General features: G+C 37.5%; 1 long non-coding RNA gene across 1 annotated transcript in view; it reads left to right on the top strand.

Annotated features, from left to right (window-relative positions):
• Nucleotides 1-524: 524 nt before the first annotated feature.
• Nucleotides 525-16,850, top strand: part of LOC135972481 (uncharacterized) — a 64,075-nt gene continuing 47,749 nt past the window's right edge. Inside the window, exons 1-2 of the long non-coding RNA XR_010588939.1 lie at nt 525-605; nt 10,947-11,039. This is a non-coding gene — a long non-coding RNA (uncharacterized LOC135972481). The remainder of the gene's footprint in view (nt 606-10,946; nt 11,040-16,850) is intronic.

Raw genomic sequence — 16,850 nt, 5'->3', positions numbered from 1 at the left:
AGATGCATTACGTAGAAACAGTGGAAGAACATTTCCAGATGGAAGGATAGGTACAATAACATTTGTGCCTTTTTCATAGGATGATTTCAAATGCTTTTACTGTCACAGTTATATAGCTGATTCCATTTAACTGTTAAAGGAATAAAACTCACTTCAAAAGTATGTAAAACAGTAGTTTGTGGAGTAATGTTGCAGAATGCTGGCAAATACTTTCAAGTGAATCCTTCTGGTATCAAACTCTTCTGTGAGTCCAATCTCTTCAGCAAATAGCCAGTAGACTAGAATAAATCTGTTAAAGGGATGCAGTTTACATGCACAGAGGTTGTGGTTTTAAACAATATCAAAATGATTTTGGATTAATCACTCTCCTTTCCACAGTAAAGGTTATTTATATAGTATGCTTAAAAAAGGGAGCAACCTGAATATCTCAAATCTCCTCCTAACCTTCTAAAGTAAATAGCAAAGCATTAGCTCTGTGTGCACCTTAGGATCCAGCCTTTAATTATATCTTTCCCATGTTTACATGAACTTTAGTTTGCTTTTCAAAAGCCTCATGGAACAATTCCTGCAGCTGACCTGTGTGTAGTGGTGAATTTCTCCATAAAGTGAGTATTGATGAGCTGAAAAGTTCAGTGAACAGGAAAATTCTGCTGCTTTTATTGCCAGTGTGACAGGTTACTTTATTACCATGCCTTTCACAGCAATTTAACAGTTGCCCTGGTAACGGATTCAGTGAGGTAATGGGATCACAGGCATTAGAGAAGAGGAAAGGCTAGCTATGAGAGAAAACCATCTGCTGGCTTATGTTCTCGGGGCTGTTTGCTCACTAAGAGCTCCTGACAATCATTGTACTTGTATGTAAATGAAGCAGGTTAAACCACAGGCCTGCCCTATTTAGCTGTACTCTGGTGATTTGTCTTTTTAATTCTATTGAAATAATAATCAGGATTTGTTTCTGATTAATTAACTAACCTTTTGGTAAAAAGATTAGATAACGAAATTGCTGCCTATTCAGAGATAATGAGATTTTTATTACTCTGTCAAAAGGGGGGAAAAAGTACATTTATATGTCACCAGCCACCATGTCAAGAAAGGAAAATAAAGATTTAAATCTTTGTCAGACATTTATTTTCCTCCACAGATTAAGTGTGTACTTAATTCCACGGGAACACATCATCTTGTTTAAAGCATTTATGAAGAACTTTTAAAACAGCAAATAAAGCAATAAACACATTATAGACCAGGACGTTTTTGGTGCTAATTTGTTTCAAAAAATGTCTCCTAATGGAAGAGAAACACTTGGAGATTCAGAAATCTGCCTGTACTGTGTGGGTGTATTTATATAAGTGTGAGAGTGTGAAGAAAGCAGTAAAATCTCAGTGTGAGCATTTTAAAATGACATATGTAAATAGGCTCTTTTATACCCTACCATACAGACATGCCTAATACTTGTAGTCAATTCATCTATCTTCAAGAGTTTTTTCTCTTTGTATAAAATGCCAGTCTGTGGCCAAAATAGGTGGAAATAATTACCGTAAATAAAATATAAATGTAAACATATTGTTCAGTACCTTTCATTAAAGGATCTCAGTGCTTCACAAGATGCTCAATGCTACCCAAGATTGTAAGACGGTGAACAAGTGGCTGAGCTGAGTCTGGAAGCCAGGTGCCCTGAGTAAAAGTCGTGTACTCTAACCAGTAGATTTCCAGCCCTTATTTGGTTATTCTAACTGAATTAACAGAACCAGAAAGTGAAACTTTTTTTAGCTAGCAGTTCTCACCTGATAATCATCAGTGAATCAACTGGGCTGAGTGGGATTTTTTACTTTAGCGATGGTCTAGCCTTCAAGGCTCATTTTGTGTCTGGAGCCACACGAAATACAGCCTATGTTATGCCATTTCTTCAAAACACATACATTGCTAAATAAGTGGCAGATGCATAAATATTTTGGAGCATTTTGTAATCTCTTGCACCATGACACAAAATGAGAAGTATAATATAAGTTTAAATTATTAGTGAATGGAATTGGAATGACTACACATTGTTATTGTGCCAAACAACTCTTGTGGGTTTTTAAATTTTTTTTTACAACAGTCACAATTAAAGCCGCAGCGCTGTAAACTTTAATTCAGTTACTGTAATTCCTTAATTAATAAATCACTAGAAAGAAATGTGATAGTACATTTCCTGTCATGCATACAAAGCAAGGGAAAATATAGGACATAGCAGAGCATTTTGCTGAAGTGGAGTTAATGAATGCGCTTTCAGATTTGATGCGACACTTACATTGGTGACATTTGGTGTGCTCTATTGCTTTTACTTTTGTACATTAACATGAAAGGCTTTCATATTCTGAAAGTCTGTGTTCTCCATAGTGGTGTGTATGGCTGAAAGCTAGTCAGAAACTCGACCCACTTAGAAGAAAAAATACCTTTACTACATAGATCTGATGCTGAGCCTGTTTCTACCCTGTCACCATATCTTGTGGTTTTCTCCTCAGTTTGTGGTTCCTTCACATTACAACCATCCCTTTCTCCCTGGCTTATTTCATATTGCAGCTTTCTTCTGCTAAAAGAAACTCATTCTCCCGTAAAAATTCTTATGTTTCTGATCCTTGATAAGGAAAGCATATTTTTGGGATGCTACCAACTGATAAGCTTTGTCTTTCTCTTGCCCTATCTTTTTCCCAAGGTGAAATTTAGGGTTAATATTAGTGATTATTAAAATCAGGAAAATGTTTTATTGAATGATCTCAGTAAAGAATAAGTATAGTTTTCCTTTTTCCAGACAATGACATCTGCAGCTCTACATTTTCATGAAATGACTATACTTAACAAAAACATTACTTCATTTTTATGGTATTTCTTTTGTGCCTAGGAGCTACCCTGTAATTGTTCACTTCAATTACAACATTACTATTTTAAACTGAAACCCATTTTATCTGCATGCCAGCTTTTTATTTGTTTTACCAACTATATCTATTTCCATTACTGTAAGGCTGATGGTTTGTCTCAAGAGGAAATCAAATCCATTAATTCAGAAATTTCAAGCACGGCTGGCTCTGCCATAAGCAGCATTTCTTATGCTAATAGCAAATGTGCTGAGACTGAAAAGAACTGACACAGCTCTGTTTTTTATCATAAGTTAAGCATTTATGTAAAAAGGCAAATCTAATAGTACTAGGAAAATGTAAGTGTTCTATATAATTCACTTTACTGAGTTCTGCACAGGGCCCTGGTCTGTGCAACAATGGTTTAAGACATGTTGCCAGTGTAATGAACATTTTGGGTAAGAATTTTGATCTTGGTTACCCCAGTATATCTCTGGAGTACTTCCATTGACTACAGTGGAGCTACTGTGGAGGAAATTGAGATCAGAATCTGTCCCTTTCTATTGAGCCAGAATACTGGCTCACAATCACAAGAGACCAATCAGATTCATGTGTGCATATATGTAGACAGATATATACACAGAGAGAACTTGGGGAGAAAAAGAGCAGAATTTGGGTTCATTTTAAAGATAATTTAGGTATTTCCAGGAAAGGACAGCCCCCATCTCTCCTCTCCCAATGCTCCACAAATGTAAACCCACTTCCCTCCTGTCTCCTCCTCATTTAATGCACTTAGTTCTGTTGTATTACATGGATTGTGTTCAATTAGATAGCTTAACAAGATAAACTGACTTTGACCCAGAAAAAACAAACCTGATTGCTGCTGAGTTCTGCATAAGCGTTTCCAGGCATTGTGACCTGTTTATGTCAAAGCAAAGTGTAAGAGGTCCCTATCATGAGGTCTGAATCAGTTTCTGAGATCTTAAAAAAAAAAAAAAAAAAAAGACAGAAAGCACTCTACCATCTTTGCCCTCCATTTTCGCTGCAAAACCTTTCAGTGCTGTAAATCAGATCTCATTGGGAGCTCTTATACACTGGCTGCCGATAAGCTGTTGAGAAGTAGACAGGGCTTTTAGGAATTGCTGAACCATGAAGCTGACCTGCTTAGTGTTTTGTTGTAGGCTATTAAATCCAGGATTGGTGTTTTAAGATGATTCTGCTTTCTTCTTCCCTTGGCCTGGTTAAGCAACTCTACCCCCAGCTCATTATTTAGCTGATTAAAATAAAAACCAGAATGAGGAACCTGCTGTTTGAGAATTCTACCGTCACCCATCAAATTAATGAGAGTGACTTACGCTGACGTACTTTATGGGCTTTAGCGATTTGACACTAATTTTGCAGCTAAGAAAAGCTTTACTAACTGTACACACCGCTCTGCTTTTGTTGGCAGGGGAATGTGATTCTTTTTCTCCAAAAACAAACTTGCCCAGTGTTGTAAATATGACCATTTGTTTTTTCACCATGCCAGTTACTAGCCAGTTAGAAATGTGCTGATTATTTGCACAAATCCTTCATACTGGAAGAGAAGTTAAATGTGCTGTTTTATTTTTCCTGTGTTTGATGAGTGTTAACAAGACCAGTGTTTTAGAAAACCCTTACCAAATAAGGCTCCATAGCTGTTGCTGTGGAGTCAAGGAAAAGCCACCGTGTGAGTAAGTTCATTGGGATTTTGTGTACGCATGCATATGCGTGAGATACACAGAGAGAGAACCCCAGTGAAACATACTAAAAAATAAAACCACAGTGAACTTGGATATGTATCCCAAGTTCACACAATGGCCACTGCATAAGCTTTAAGGCTGAAGGAGATAAATTAAAGTCTGAGGAGAAAAAGAGAAACACTTAAAGCCGGAGATAGACCTATACTGCAAAGTTCAACTCTGAAGCCAATTTTTGCAAGGTCTGGGTGTTTGGAGTTTAAAGTGTTTGAATCTAAGTATTGTTTTAGGTCCCTTGTATTTAAAGTATTAGTCCAAATCTACTCCAGTAAAGTTAAAGGAACTCTTTCCACTGACTTTAATGTGTTTTGGATTGCCCAGTTTATTCTTAGAATCTCAAAATTTGAATTTGTTAAAATATAATCTATATCATCATACTATGATCTAACATAGATATTTCTCTTTTTAACTTACTCACAATTTGGGAGAAAGCTGTGAGAATTAAACAAATATAGACCACAAAACATGCCACACCAAACAAGGCAGTATATCATCTTATAATAAAAATGGAATTCAGTTATACATCATGCATCCAATTATTTGTGTGCAGTTTGTTTTCGGAAAATGTTATTGCTCAACCCCATCCTCCCACCTGCCATGTCTGTTCTTTTCCCTTTGTTTGTTTGGTTGGATTTTTTGCAGTTTCTTTTAGAATACAAATCAAGGCTCAAAAACTCAGATCCAGTAGCTGGTTCAGTCAAAGAGGGTTTTGTTTGGGTGTCTTTCTAATTTTAGGAGCTGTGTATAGGACAGACTGTATTTCCTGCTTCCTAGGTTATGCAAGTTTTGTCTTCCTCTCTTTATTTTATAGGATTACATTTCACTCCAAGCCTAATATATATATATATATATATATATATAATATAATAATAATTCAAGCTTGCAATGATGAGCAAGCTTATAGGACAGTAAGATCACAGGCTTGAAGGGGTTGTTTACCAGGGTTCACACAACTCTGATGCTCAATTTGCTGCTGTTCTCCGGATCTATAGAATAGTAAAATAACAATGCTAATAGAACACAATAGTAACTTAACAGCTATATTTTACTGGGACTTTTTCACACTTAATGAGAAAAGATAACGTATTGTTTTTATAATTTTGCAGGGCAAATGCAGAGAAATGTAGACTGTTACTATAGTAATAATTCATTTCTGACACTGTAGCTATAAATTATTATACTGGTATTACGTAAACCACCTGACTTAGAACAGCAGTAGTTTTTTAATGTCATTATTTCCAATTTGGTTTATATTGTTCCCCTATTAATGATCAGTCTTGTAACTAACGTTTTCAGCTTCAGAAATTATCTATTTAATCAGAAATGCAATTTTTATGTATTCGGATAATTTAATTTGGATAAAGGATAATAATTATTGTCACTCCTTTAGATTTATTATACAAAAGAGCCTATTCCTGGATCTAAGCTTCTTTAACAAAACTTTAAAAATACAATCAACTTAACTGGCATAACTTAACCTCAGAAAAACAAACAAAAAAAACCCCAAACAAAATACATTAGTAATCTTACATAACATAATATCCTACTCTTTCTCCAGAATTTGTAGCCTTCATGCAGTTTTCACCTTCCTGAAAGCTTGAGAAAGAGCATAGCTTATGCTGTGTGCTTTGACAGTCAATAGATTCAAGCTATTTTGGACCATGGATAGGGAAAGTCATAGGCCAGTGATAGAGAAGGCCCCACCAGCTGGGGAGGGGACTGCAGTTTGAATGCCCCTGTTGATTACAATTGCAGTAGCATCACATGGGAAGAAAGGTAGTCTCTCAAATAGGCAGATCTTAAACTATTTAGTTGTTTTATTTATTCGGATATATACAATATTTATGGATCAGCAGGTCCTTGCACACATAAATAAATCAATATTTCTCATATGATTTCTAAATTCATTGGGCCAAATTCATTCCTGGAGCAAATATAGAGAGCAAACCATCTCTGATGAAAGCCTGTGTAGATACTCACTATGGCTCTGCTACTACAAAAGCTTACAAACATGTAAATACTGTAAATACTGCTATTGAGGCCAATCGAACTACTCAGTAAAGCTGGTTGGGAATTTTTCAATTAAATCTTTTTTTTGTTGGAAAACGCCAGTTTCTCAGAACTAAGCCAAAGAGTTGATTTCAATGAATTTCCTATTTTAAAAAAATCTATAATAGCTGAAAAGAAACTTAATGGTTCATTAGACCTTGTGTGGGCCACCTGCACAGAGGTAAATTTCACCCTATATATTTAATCAAGATATTTTATTCCCTCTTATGTTGACCTTCAGGACCACCAAAGTAATACCTAACTGTATAACAGCAACGTCTAGTGACTAGTGCACAAGAATGTCCCTTTGCTAAGTTGGTCAGCAATAACCAATCAACTGTAAAGCTATTTACATAATACCTTTGGGGTCTTTTCTTACATCAGTGCACATGCGGAATTCTCATTAACATTAATGGAAGTTATGTGCAGGCATGAAAATAAAAAGACTCTCTAATTAGGAATAATGGAAGATCAGGCACTTGTGGCTCTTGAAAGGTGGTGACAACCACGTTTTCTTTAAAATCAATGGAGAAAAATAAAACTATGTGAAATGGAAATGGAGTAAGTTAACTTATAGTTTGAAGAGTTGTATAGCATTCTGTGGAACATCTTCATCTATAAGCATAATGGTTTTACTCTTATTATTTTACTGCAAAATGGACACAGTAATTTAAAAGACGCTCTGGTGGTATATAGTAGATGTATGAACAAAAATGCTCAGAGCTGGCTACCACTGATTTCCAATCTTCCACGGCATGACAATTTGCTAAAACACATAAATCAGAGTGATTTTGGTCACTAGTTTAGATGAGCACAATTGTTGTGGGTAGGTATCTCTCAGTTCATACATTTCATAGTTTGATAACTTTGACTTCCATGGCAATAAAAATGTTAGCAGGGAAGACTTTATATAGGCACTGGGAGGGAGAATCTGTACATATTTTTGCATCTTTGTATTCCACCAGAAAGGACAGAGATTTTGTCTCTATATGAACGTGCATAGTTCTCATAGTTCTTTCTGCATAACATCTCTAAGATACAGCCTTTTTTTATCCATCCACAGCTAGAGTTCTCATCCAAACTCTTATCATCTTCTGTCTCAATTGCTGCAGCATTTTTTTCTCTGATCTTGACAAATACAATCTTGATCTGCTCATAGCCATTCAGAATGCTGCTGAAAAGAGCTTTTTCCAAATCTATTGCTTTGACCATATTTCCCCTCTATTTGCATCCCTCCACTGTCTACCCCTTCTGTGTTGCATCAGATGTAAGCTGCCTGTCTTCACTTTCAAGGCCATTCACTCTATCTCCATTCTACCTTTTATCTCTCATTTGCTATCAAGGTGTGGGCTCCTGATGCCAGTTTCCATCGCCCACTTGTTAAATTTTGAAACAAGTACCTTCATGCTTTCTTCCAAGCTGCCCCCTCACACTTGGGAAAAGCTCCTCAAAAACATCTGCAAAGCTACTTCATTAGCCACATCTATATTATCCCTCCTCAAAACTCTCCTTTGATGCGATGCCTACAAAAAATGACAATGGCAAGGCTGCTGGTGCGCTGAGACCACTGCCTATCGTGCTAACCAATATTGTGTCATTATTCCTTCCTGTTCCACAGAACCGAACATGAGCACCACTCTTCTTCCCCAGGCAGATAGCAATTGAAGTCAATAGGAGTCCTTTGTTTGACTTCAGTGGGCTTTCAATTAGGTCTATGGTAAGCAGAGAATTCATTGCAGGGGAGTGGAGGACAAGTGGATACATTCCAGGCTAGGATTTACTTAAGATTGTAAGGTAAAAAAGTGTTATCTTAATAATTCTGCTCTAGTTTCAGACAAGAATAGGGTTTCTTTAGTCAGATAAATCTCTTGGAATAATTTGTTTAAGAGTTAACGATTGAGAGACTCTTCCTTTAACAATCAGATAAAAATTATCTGAACTAGTCAAAGGCTTAAGGAATATATTTAGTGCACATAATAAACAGCTGGTTCTTATCTGATTGACGGAGATAAAATTACTAGAAGAGTTGCTTTAAAATTTTCAAAAGCACCTAAGTGACTAGTGAACCTAAATCCATTTTCAATTGACTTTAGCATTTAGGAACCAAAATCCCATTTACTTTCAAAAAGCTGGATTTGGGGCACCTAAAGCCATAGATATGTGCCTAGTGGCAGTTTCAAAATCACCTAGCTACCTAACTTCCATTGATTTAGGCACTTTGAAAACTCAATCGTTGATTTATATTATAAACATGAACTTAAAAATGAGAATTTTATTGTTGACAACTTGGAGAATTTTCTTTTAACATTCTAAAGAAGCTTCAAAACATTCATGTTGGTTCTGAAACATGCAACTAAGGAGGGGCAGTACTGGGCCAGGGAGGCCTCACCCTTCAGAAGCTGCCAGGCAATCCCCTCTCTGCCCTACCAGTTTAAAAAGGCACTGGTAGGGCAGAGGGGAAGGCGTTACAGGCTGCACCAGGAAGTGAAGTTGATGCCTCGAGCTGTGGGAAGAGTGACTACAGCATTGAAAAGTCCAGTTTGGAAGTGGTGATCCCTTCCGCCCCCTCTTATTTGGAGTGGGAATCCAAGAGAGGTCCCGAATGAGGGGATATGGTCCCCCTGGCAGAGTAGGCTGATACTGCTAAGACTGTGACCATGCCTCAACTGGAGGAGCCACAGCCTGCAAGGAAGTGTCCCAGAGGGAGCATAACTTGGGTAGACCAATGAGTGCTCTGGACACCACAACATCCCTTTAGGGCTCTGGGTGGGGACCTGTTGGGGCCCTAGGTGGGGACCATGGATCAGCTAATGATTTGCTCACAGACTTGCCACTGAAAATATTGCTTTGTGTGTTAGATATTCACAATTAAAAATCTGAATTGTGTTGCTTGAATTCATAGGTCATATGCTATGTTCTTTAACTAAATAAGCATAATTCTTAAAATACAAGGGAGGTACAATTCTTACAATTGGACATTTGAAAACCACTTTTCATGAATATTGTGCAATAGCTGCTTAAAACTAGCTGTTTTTGTGCATTCAACGGTGGGAAAGTTATTTTACTGAATACAGAAGGGCCTTAAAGACAATCAAAGGAAATTTATCGTAAAGTTCCAATGAATGTGAATAATTTTTAGCAGTATTCACTCAGCCATTTGGGAATCTTTAGAAAGACTGCTTGACATCCAAGTTGTTACTCTATAGAAAAAATGTATTTCTGTAATAGCTAGCTATGTTTGAATATCTGATGTAGCCCTTTCCTGGAGGTGTGGCTCAAACCTTTGCCCTGGCATTTGCTACATGGAGTGGCTTTTCCCCTCTCCTCACATGGATTGGATCCTGTATTATTTTTTTGAGGCCTGGTGCCTCCACCCAAAGTGACTCCTCATTGTTCCTGAGATACAGGGGGTGCTGTTCCTGGGGAAAATGAATAACACTACCACTGCTGTCAAGGAGTATAAAACCCAGTACACAAGAAACAGTAAAGTACTTGAACACAAACCCAGCAAAGACATGACACACCCAAACATAACAACACAAAAGGGGGACTTTATAGGGAGCAGGAAAATAGGATCTGGGGAAGGATAGGGTTAAGGTTAACTAATGAGTATGAACATATCAACAAATTTACCACCTCACAACACTCACAACTCTTCCTAAGCCCAGTTTCCTCCCTGGCACCTTCCCCAGACAGATGGTGTGCTGGGAATAAGTCTAGAACTCAGTGCTGTGAACACTGGCTGACTTTTAAAAAGTCTTTGCCTCTGATTGGGGCTTCCTGGTCAGTAGTCAACACTGGGTCAAATCTTTGCTATCTGGTTGCTGGACTCTGCAGGGCTGGAACTGTCTGACTTAGATCCCACAGCAGGTCAAAGACGCCATTTGTAGGGATGGGAAGTTAATCAGACACTCCCTGCACTGTTCTACTTCTCTCTCTGCTCCCAAACCCAGAGCTCAAAACTGAAACAAAAATTGGGATGAAGGCTCACTTTGATCCAATTTGGTTTTAGAAAATGAAGACAAAAATCAATTTTCCTATAAAGTTAAAAATGGCCCACCCTGGCAAAGATATATCCTGGAGTTTGAAATTTGGGGGAAACGTGACAAACTGTTTGCTAGAGACACAAAGGACTAATATGAAAGGGGATCATCTTGCTTAATTCAAAGCTTATAGCTAACTTTAGGTTGGCTTAGTGGGACTTTCTTTAGTGACATTGTAAGTTAGTATTGTTTTGTTTGCTGCCTTTTATTATATGATTTTCTCTGTACCTTCTATTTTTATATAGGGCAGTCTGAACTGGAAATGAAGAATATTACATTGAAATGCTTACTGCTGGAGAGTCTTGTAGAGAAGAAACCTAAATTCTGACCTCAAAGAAGTGAGTGAGGAATGGAGGTAATGGGGCCCAGTCAGAAATAAGGAGCAATGATTCCCATGTTAAAATGTTTCCAAATAGGGAGTGGCGCAGGGACAGCTGAATAATCTGACCATTACTTGGCTTTGTGGCAGTTTTAAAAGAGAATGCATTTATGTTAGCTATCTTTTATCAGTAAGGTATATTGCTTATAGGTATATATATATAAGGTATAAAGTATATTGCTTATCAGAACATTTGGCTTTTATATCAGGTGTATGATCAAAAGGCTTATAGTTACAAATGGATTTGTCTGTAGTCTATCACTGAAGGTGCACCTGCACCCATAGTATATAATTCTTAGGTCTGTTTTCCCTGCTGCTGTATGTACATTCATTATAAAATATAAATATATTATTCCCAAATCACCAAGAAAGACACTCCATATATTTCAGGGAAATCACTCCTCAAGAAATGAAACATCAACTAAGGTTTGCAATGATTGCTCAGAAACTACAGCTGTGCAAAACTTTCATAACAAACCCCCAATCTTGGGAATTCTAATCAATTATCTAGAATCACAAACCTGATATCTTTATCAAAACAGCAACAAAAAAGGGGAGTGGGGAGGAGTTAGATTATCCAAAGGGGGAAGAGGAGAACCTCAGGTGTCCAAGCAGAAGAAATAAGTCAGTCAACATCTTCCATTTGTCTGCATTGAACACGTCACAATGTCTGCAATGCTAGCTGGTATATTAGTAAAACTGTTCATACTGGATTGAAGCATATTTATCAAATGTGTCCCTTGGGCCTCCACGGTGGCTAAGGGTAGTGATGGGAAAACTCCAAAAGGTTCAGAGTTCATAAGCATAAGCAACGAAACACTTTAGAGCTTATTTAAATCATATGAACTTTCTGAGACCCCAGCCTTCTTCCCTGTCTATTCCCCATTCTGCAGCAGCAGGATTGCGAATTTCACTGCTGTATCCCATTGTTTTGGGTCCTTTAAACTTTACAAGCACTCTAAAGCTAATGTGCTACTAGGATTTTATCATCCCTGATCTCACTAATTGCTGTGAGCAAACATTGTTTGCTCCATGCTGTTCATGGCACTTTTTATGTTCTGTGAGGTTAATGTTTCTTAGCCTTTGAAAGTTCCTTGTTCTTGTTTACCTGCCTGAAGTTTGACAATGTCTGAGGGGAAAGTGGTGACAGTGACTTTCACAGTTTGTGCTAAGCTCCTCTGAACTGTTGCCTTATGGAACAGCTTCTCCTTCTTCCTCTTTGATAGGTCAGATGCTGATTATCTACTACAGAGGATTTCATAAATGCTTTCTAAGGATAATTGAGACGTGTGCATGCACTTAGATTCTTCATCACAAAAGGTAGCTTCATTATATAATAAAACAGTGAGTCTGACTTTTAAATGAACTGAGGTAAAGGAATCTTAAGGCCAGATTCACTCCAGTGCCACACCAGTTATGCTTCTCTGATTCTCATTTGTACCCAGCCCAGCCCATTGATGTAAGCTGAAGCCTTTTAAGGTCTGCCCTAATTTATACCAGCTTCCTGAGGTCCTTATACAACCTTACACCAATTGTGAATTGGCATAGCACAGGCACACGCCTGCCCTAGCACATGTCAACACACCTTCTCCAGCCTTTACCCTAGGGTGTAAGAGGGTGGGTAATTGGCATAGAGGCAGTCTACATTAATTTATGCCACCCAAGAGCTTCCCTACAATAGGGGAATTCTCCCTAAGAGCCACATTTCATTGGTTTTCTTCTGACTGAATGGTGCAAAGTGGTTGGAACAGGAGGAGACAATCTGTGCCTTTGAAACTAGGGATGAAAGGGATTTATAAAGTCATATAATTCATCTCCTAGGCAGTGCAGGGTTATTCCTTAGATTTTGGCTGGCTGTGCATGTGAGTGCCAGAGATCAGAAAAGGATGCAAGTAACATTTTCCTCTTTGAACCCTCTTACAGGGGAGAGTTATGATCTCCAGGGAATAGAACCACAAATAAATTCAATTCATTAATTTGTAAATATCAGATACATAACTTCTTGCTGAAGAAAACACAGCTAACGTTCAGAATCTGATTCTCAACACCTATAGAAGTCCGGGGATACACACAGTCATGTGCCTAATTTGGAAATGTGACTATTATGAGCCCTCATAAAAATTGGATATTTCCACACAACAGTTATCAAGTGTTCATGCACAATCTCAGTAATTTTACACACAGATTATATGTATATTTTCTCACACAGTTTTGTATATAACCCTGGACTCGTGAATCTTTAAAAAAGATCAGGTGCATCATTTCTATATTTTTCTCTTGTTCTCTGAATTTATGGGCCAGACATTCAGTAGGAGTGAACTGGTATATCTTCATTATAATCAACCGAGGAACCCCTCTGGATCTCTCTTACTGGTAAAATTGGAACCATTATCATTTAAACTTGTCAGGGTTCACAGTATATCAACACAGACAACCTTATTTCTGGCATTTCTTAACTTCTGAGTGCTTGACATTGCAACCTTAATGTTCTTTTAATGCAGTTTTTTGTATGTCATTTCCTAGAGGTTTTTTTTTGTTTGTTTGGTTGGTTATTTTTTTTTTTTTTTTTTGAAAAGCAAACTGAAAAAAATGATAACTCCATTATAATGCAATCTCACATGGGTCATCAGATTGGAACCTTGAAGTAACTGGTAGCAGTAGGCTTTTATCTTCTCTGTGGACCAGTCATTAATGGTGGATGAGACACACAGGTTGCCTGTGGCTTACATAACTATTTCCTAAACAACAGAATGAATGCTGGGAAGCAAGAATTTGGGGTTCTATTTCTGACTTGAAGGACGTATGATGTAGTGGTTGCAGAGAAGGGCACAGCCATGTACATAGTTTTGGCACATTTTCTGAAAGATAATGTGGCTAAGTGGATAAGGTTTGTCATTTCTGAGGCCTGGGTTTTCAACTCAGCTTTGCCAGAAACAACATGGTGCAACTTCTCATTTAACTTCTTTGTATAATGTGTGAATGTTATTTGATCACCTCCTATGGTACAAAAAAAAAAACGGTTTGGCCCGAGGCAGAGAGCAAGCATTGAAAGTTTCAGCCTGATCAGTTAAAGTTGGTCAAAGTTATAAGCAACTGAAAACTGAGTTTATAATGCAAAGTGTTAAGAAACCTTAACTATAGACATCACTACCAGTTCTTCTGGGGACTCGTTAAATGCCCTATCCTCATTTTCAATGTTGTGGCAGAAAATAGTTGTTATATATACTTCATTTCCATATGTGTACTGCACCACTTGAGAAAATTAAATGGAAATTGTTTCTGAATGGATTTTCTAATATTTATGTTTCTAAAACACTGCATTTTGTGGGTCTGGTGGGAGGAGACCTGTCTAAAGTCCAGATGGGCTAAAAATATGGTTAGACTTGTGTTTAACTAGGATGTGAATTATGATTCTTTTCCTAGTGCAGTAATTTCTTGTTACAGGTGTTTATTAAAACTAATGTAATGAATAAAGGCTGTACTGTATGTGCTTAAAACATTTCCACTGCTCCTAGATCTTTACTTGTGATCTATTATATGAGTACTTTCCTGCTGGCAGACTTAAATTTTTATATCTAACTCTAAAATGTGATACTACTTTAAGTTACAGGGCACAAATATAATTCAAATACTCTTTTCATATTAACTATTGAACATGTAATTTGGGGGCTGCTATTGTGCCCATGGTATGTGTGCCCTACATTAATGACAGGTTTCAGAGTAGCAGCCGTGTTAGTCTGTATCCGCAAAAAGAAGAACAGGAGTATTTGTGGCACAGTACTACAGCCCACTTCTTCGGATGCATATGAATGGAACATATATTGAGGAGATATATATACACACATACAGAGAGCATAAACAGGTGGGAGTTGTCTTACCAACTCTGAGAGGCCAATTAATTAAGAGAAAAAAAAACTTTCTATCTTGATTATCACTTCAAAAGTTTTTTTGTAGTCCACGAAAGCTTATGCTCTAATAAATTTGTTAGTCTCTAAGGTGCCACAAGTACTCCTGTTCTACATTAATGGTAATTGGAGCTAGCTATAAACATGCCTTGGTAAAGCAGGGTGTTTTGGAAATATAGTTACAATATGAACAGAAGGTAGTTAAAAAGAAATGATTTACTAAATAAAGACCAATCTAGTTTTCAAATTTTAGAATCTGCTAGATGTGATAACCAAATAATCACAGGAATATGTTATTGTTATTAAGATGTTTGATCCTCAACTGAGGCCTTGTCCTGAAGAATTTTGTGCTTACACCCATGAGTAGGTCCATGCAAGCATTATACTTGGAAATAAGTGTCTGCAAGATCAGGCCTTGGGTTTGGAAGTTCAATTTAAGTAAGCTCCCAGAATTCCAGAAGGTGATCTCTGAACAATTTGCACTTTGTGAATCTGCAGAAAAATGGTAGAAATCTCATGAGTCGGATTTTTATCACAAAATGTCTATGTCCTGCTGTTGGTTGTGCCATAATGCAGAAGAGTCATGCAAAGCTGACAAAATAATATCTTAAGTAAACTCCTTTTTCTATATTAAGTCTCACATAACAAATGGATGTGTATTTAAGACATGATTTGTATTCTTATAGTATTCTTTAATACTCACAGTCATTTGCTTATATTGCTGCTGCTGTTTTATTGTCTGTTGCTGGACACTGCAATTATAATTATTATAATTTCTTACTCTTCATCTATGCATCCCAGTTATGTGGTAGATATTGGCATATGTAGAGTACAGATGCCCATCTCCTGGATTAATCTTTCCAGCATTAATATAAAGGCATTAGCTCATCTTCCTTGATACTACCGGCAGATGCCTGTAAATTTGTCTCTTGGGATCATGTAGAACCCCATTACTACTGCCAGTTTGTTGATCTCATCTAATGTTTTCATTAGTTAGAGTCTGTCATATATCAATACACTGTTATATGCTAGAGAAGTTCTTCACAAAGGATGAAATTCATACACCCCATCCAAAGCCTGAGCAAAAAGGCTTTGTGCTGGGAAATTTGTGGAGATAGAGGGATGGCAGTAGAGCTTTGTAACATGTCCATCAGTGGCCCTCAGCCTATGGGCTGTAATAGTAGCTGTGGCCCCTTTTTCCCTGCCTCCTCATTAACTTGGTAGGCATATTTGAAAACAGAAGAGTGTATGCCTCCCAAGCACATGGAGGTGCAAAGACTGCCTACATGGCTACTTCCCATGTGCATAGTCACCATGGGATTCCATGGCCCAGGAGCCTTGTGCAGATTCTATGCAAATTGGTGGATCTCACCCAGAGACATAGGCCTTGGCCATCCTTGTAAAGAAAACTGGATCTCTTCCCAGGCCACTTTCACTTGCCTCAGACCTATTAGTGAGCCAGAATTAAAATGTGTAGCCTCTAATATGTAATGAAGTTGCACATTTTTACCAGGCATGCACACAAAGCATATGGGTTCCATAACTGATCTCAAAAGTGTTATATTCTGGATTCACTTCCCTCCCTAATGACTGCCACAAGTCTGAGTCTAAAATTAATCCAGTTTGCTCTTTGGTTGTACGGTTTATGCTCTCCTTCCAAAGTTGAAAGGACAAACACAGGATGACTTAATTATGGAGAAACAATATTACTAGATACAAATAGATTTACCTTATTTCTATATATGGTCATCTGGCAACAGAGAAAAACTTGATGATATAGTGTTTTATTTCTTTGAGTCTGAAATAAATGCATTTCAATAACCTTAAATATGATAAACCTACCAAAAGAAGAAAATTCAGAAGTT

This window comes from Chrysemys picta, chromosome 6, assembly GCF_011386835.1.
Source record: "Chrysemys picta bellii isolate R12L10 chromosome 6, ASM1138683v2, whole genome shotgun sequence".
Classification (NCBI taxonomy): Eukaryota; Metazoa; Chordata; order Testudines; family Emydidae; genus Chrysemys; species Chrysemys picta.
This window is presented reverse-complemented; position numbering and strand designations above follow the sequence as displayed.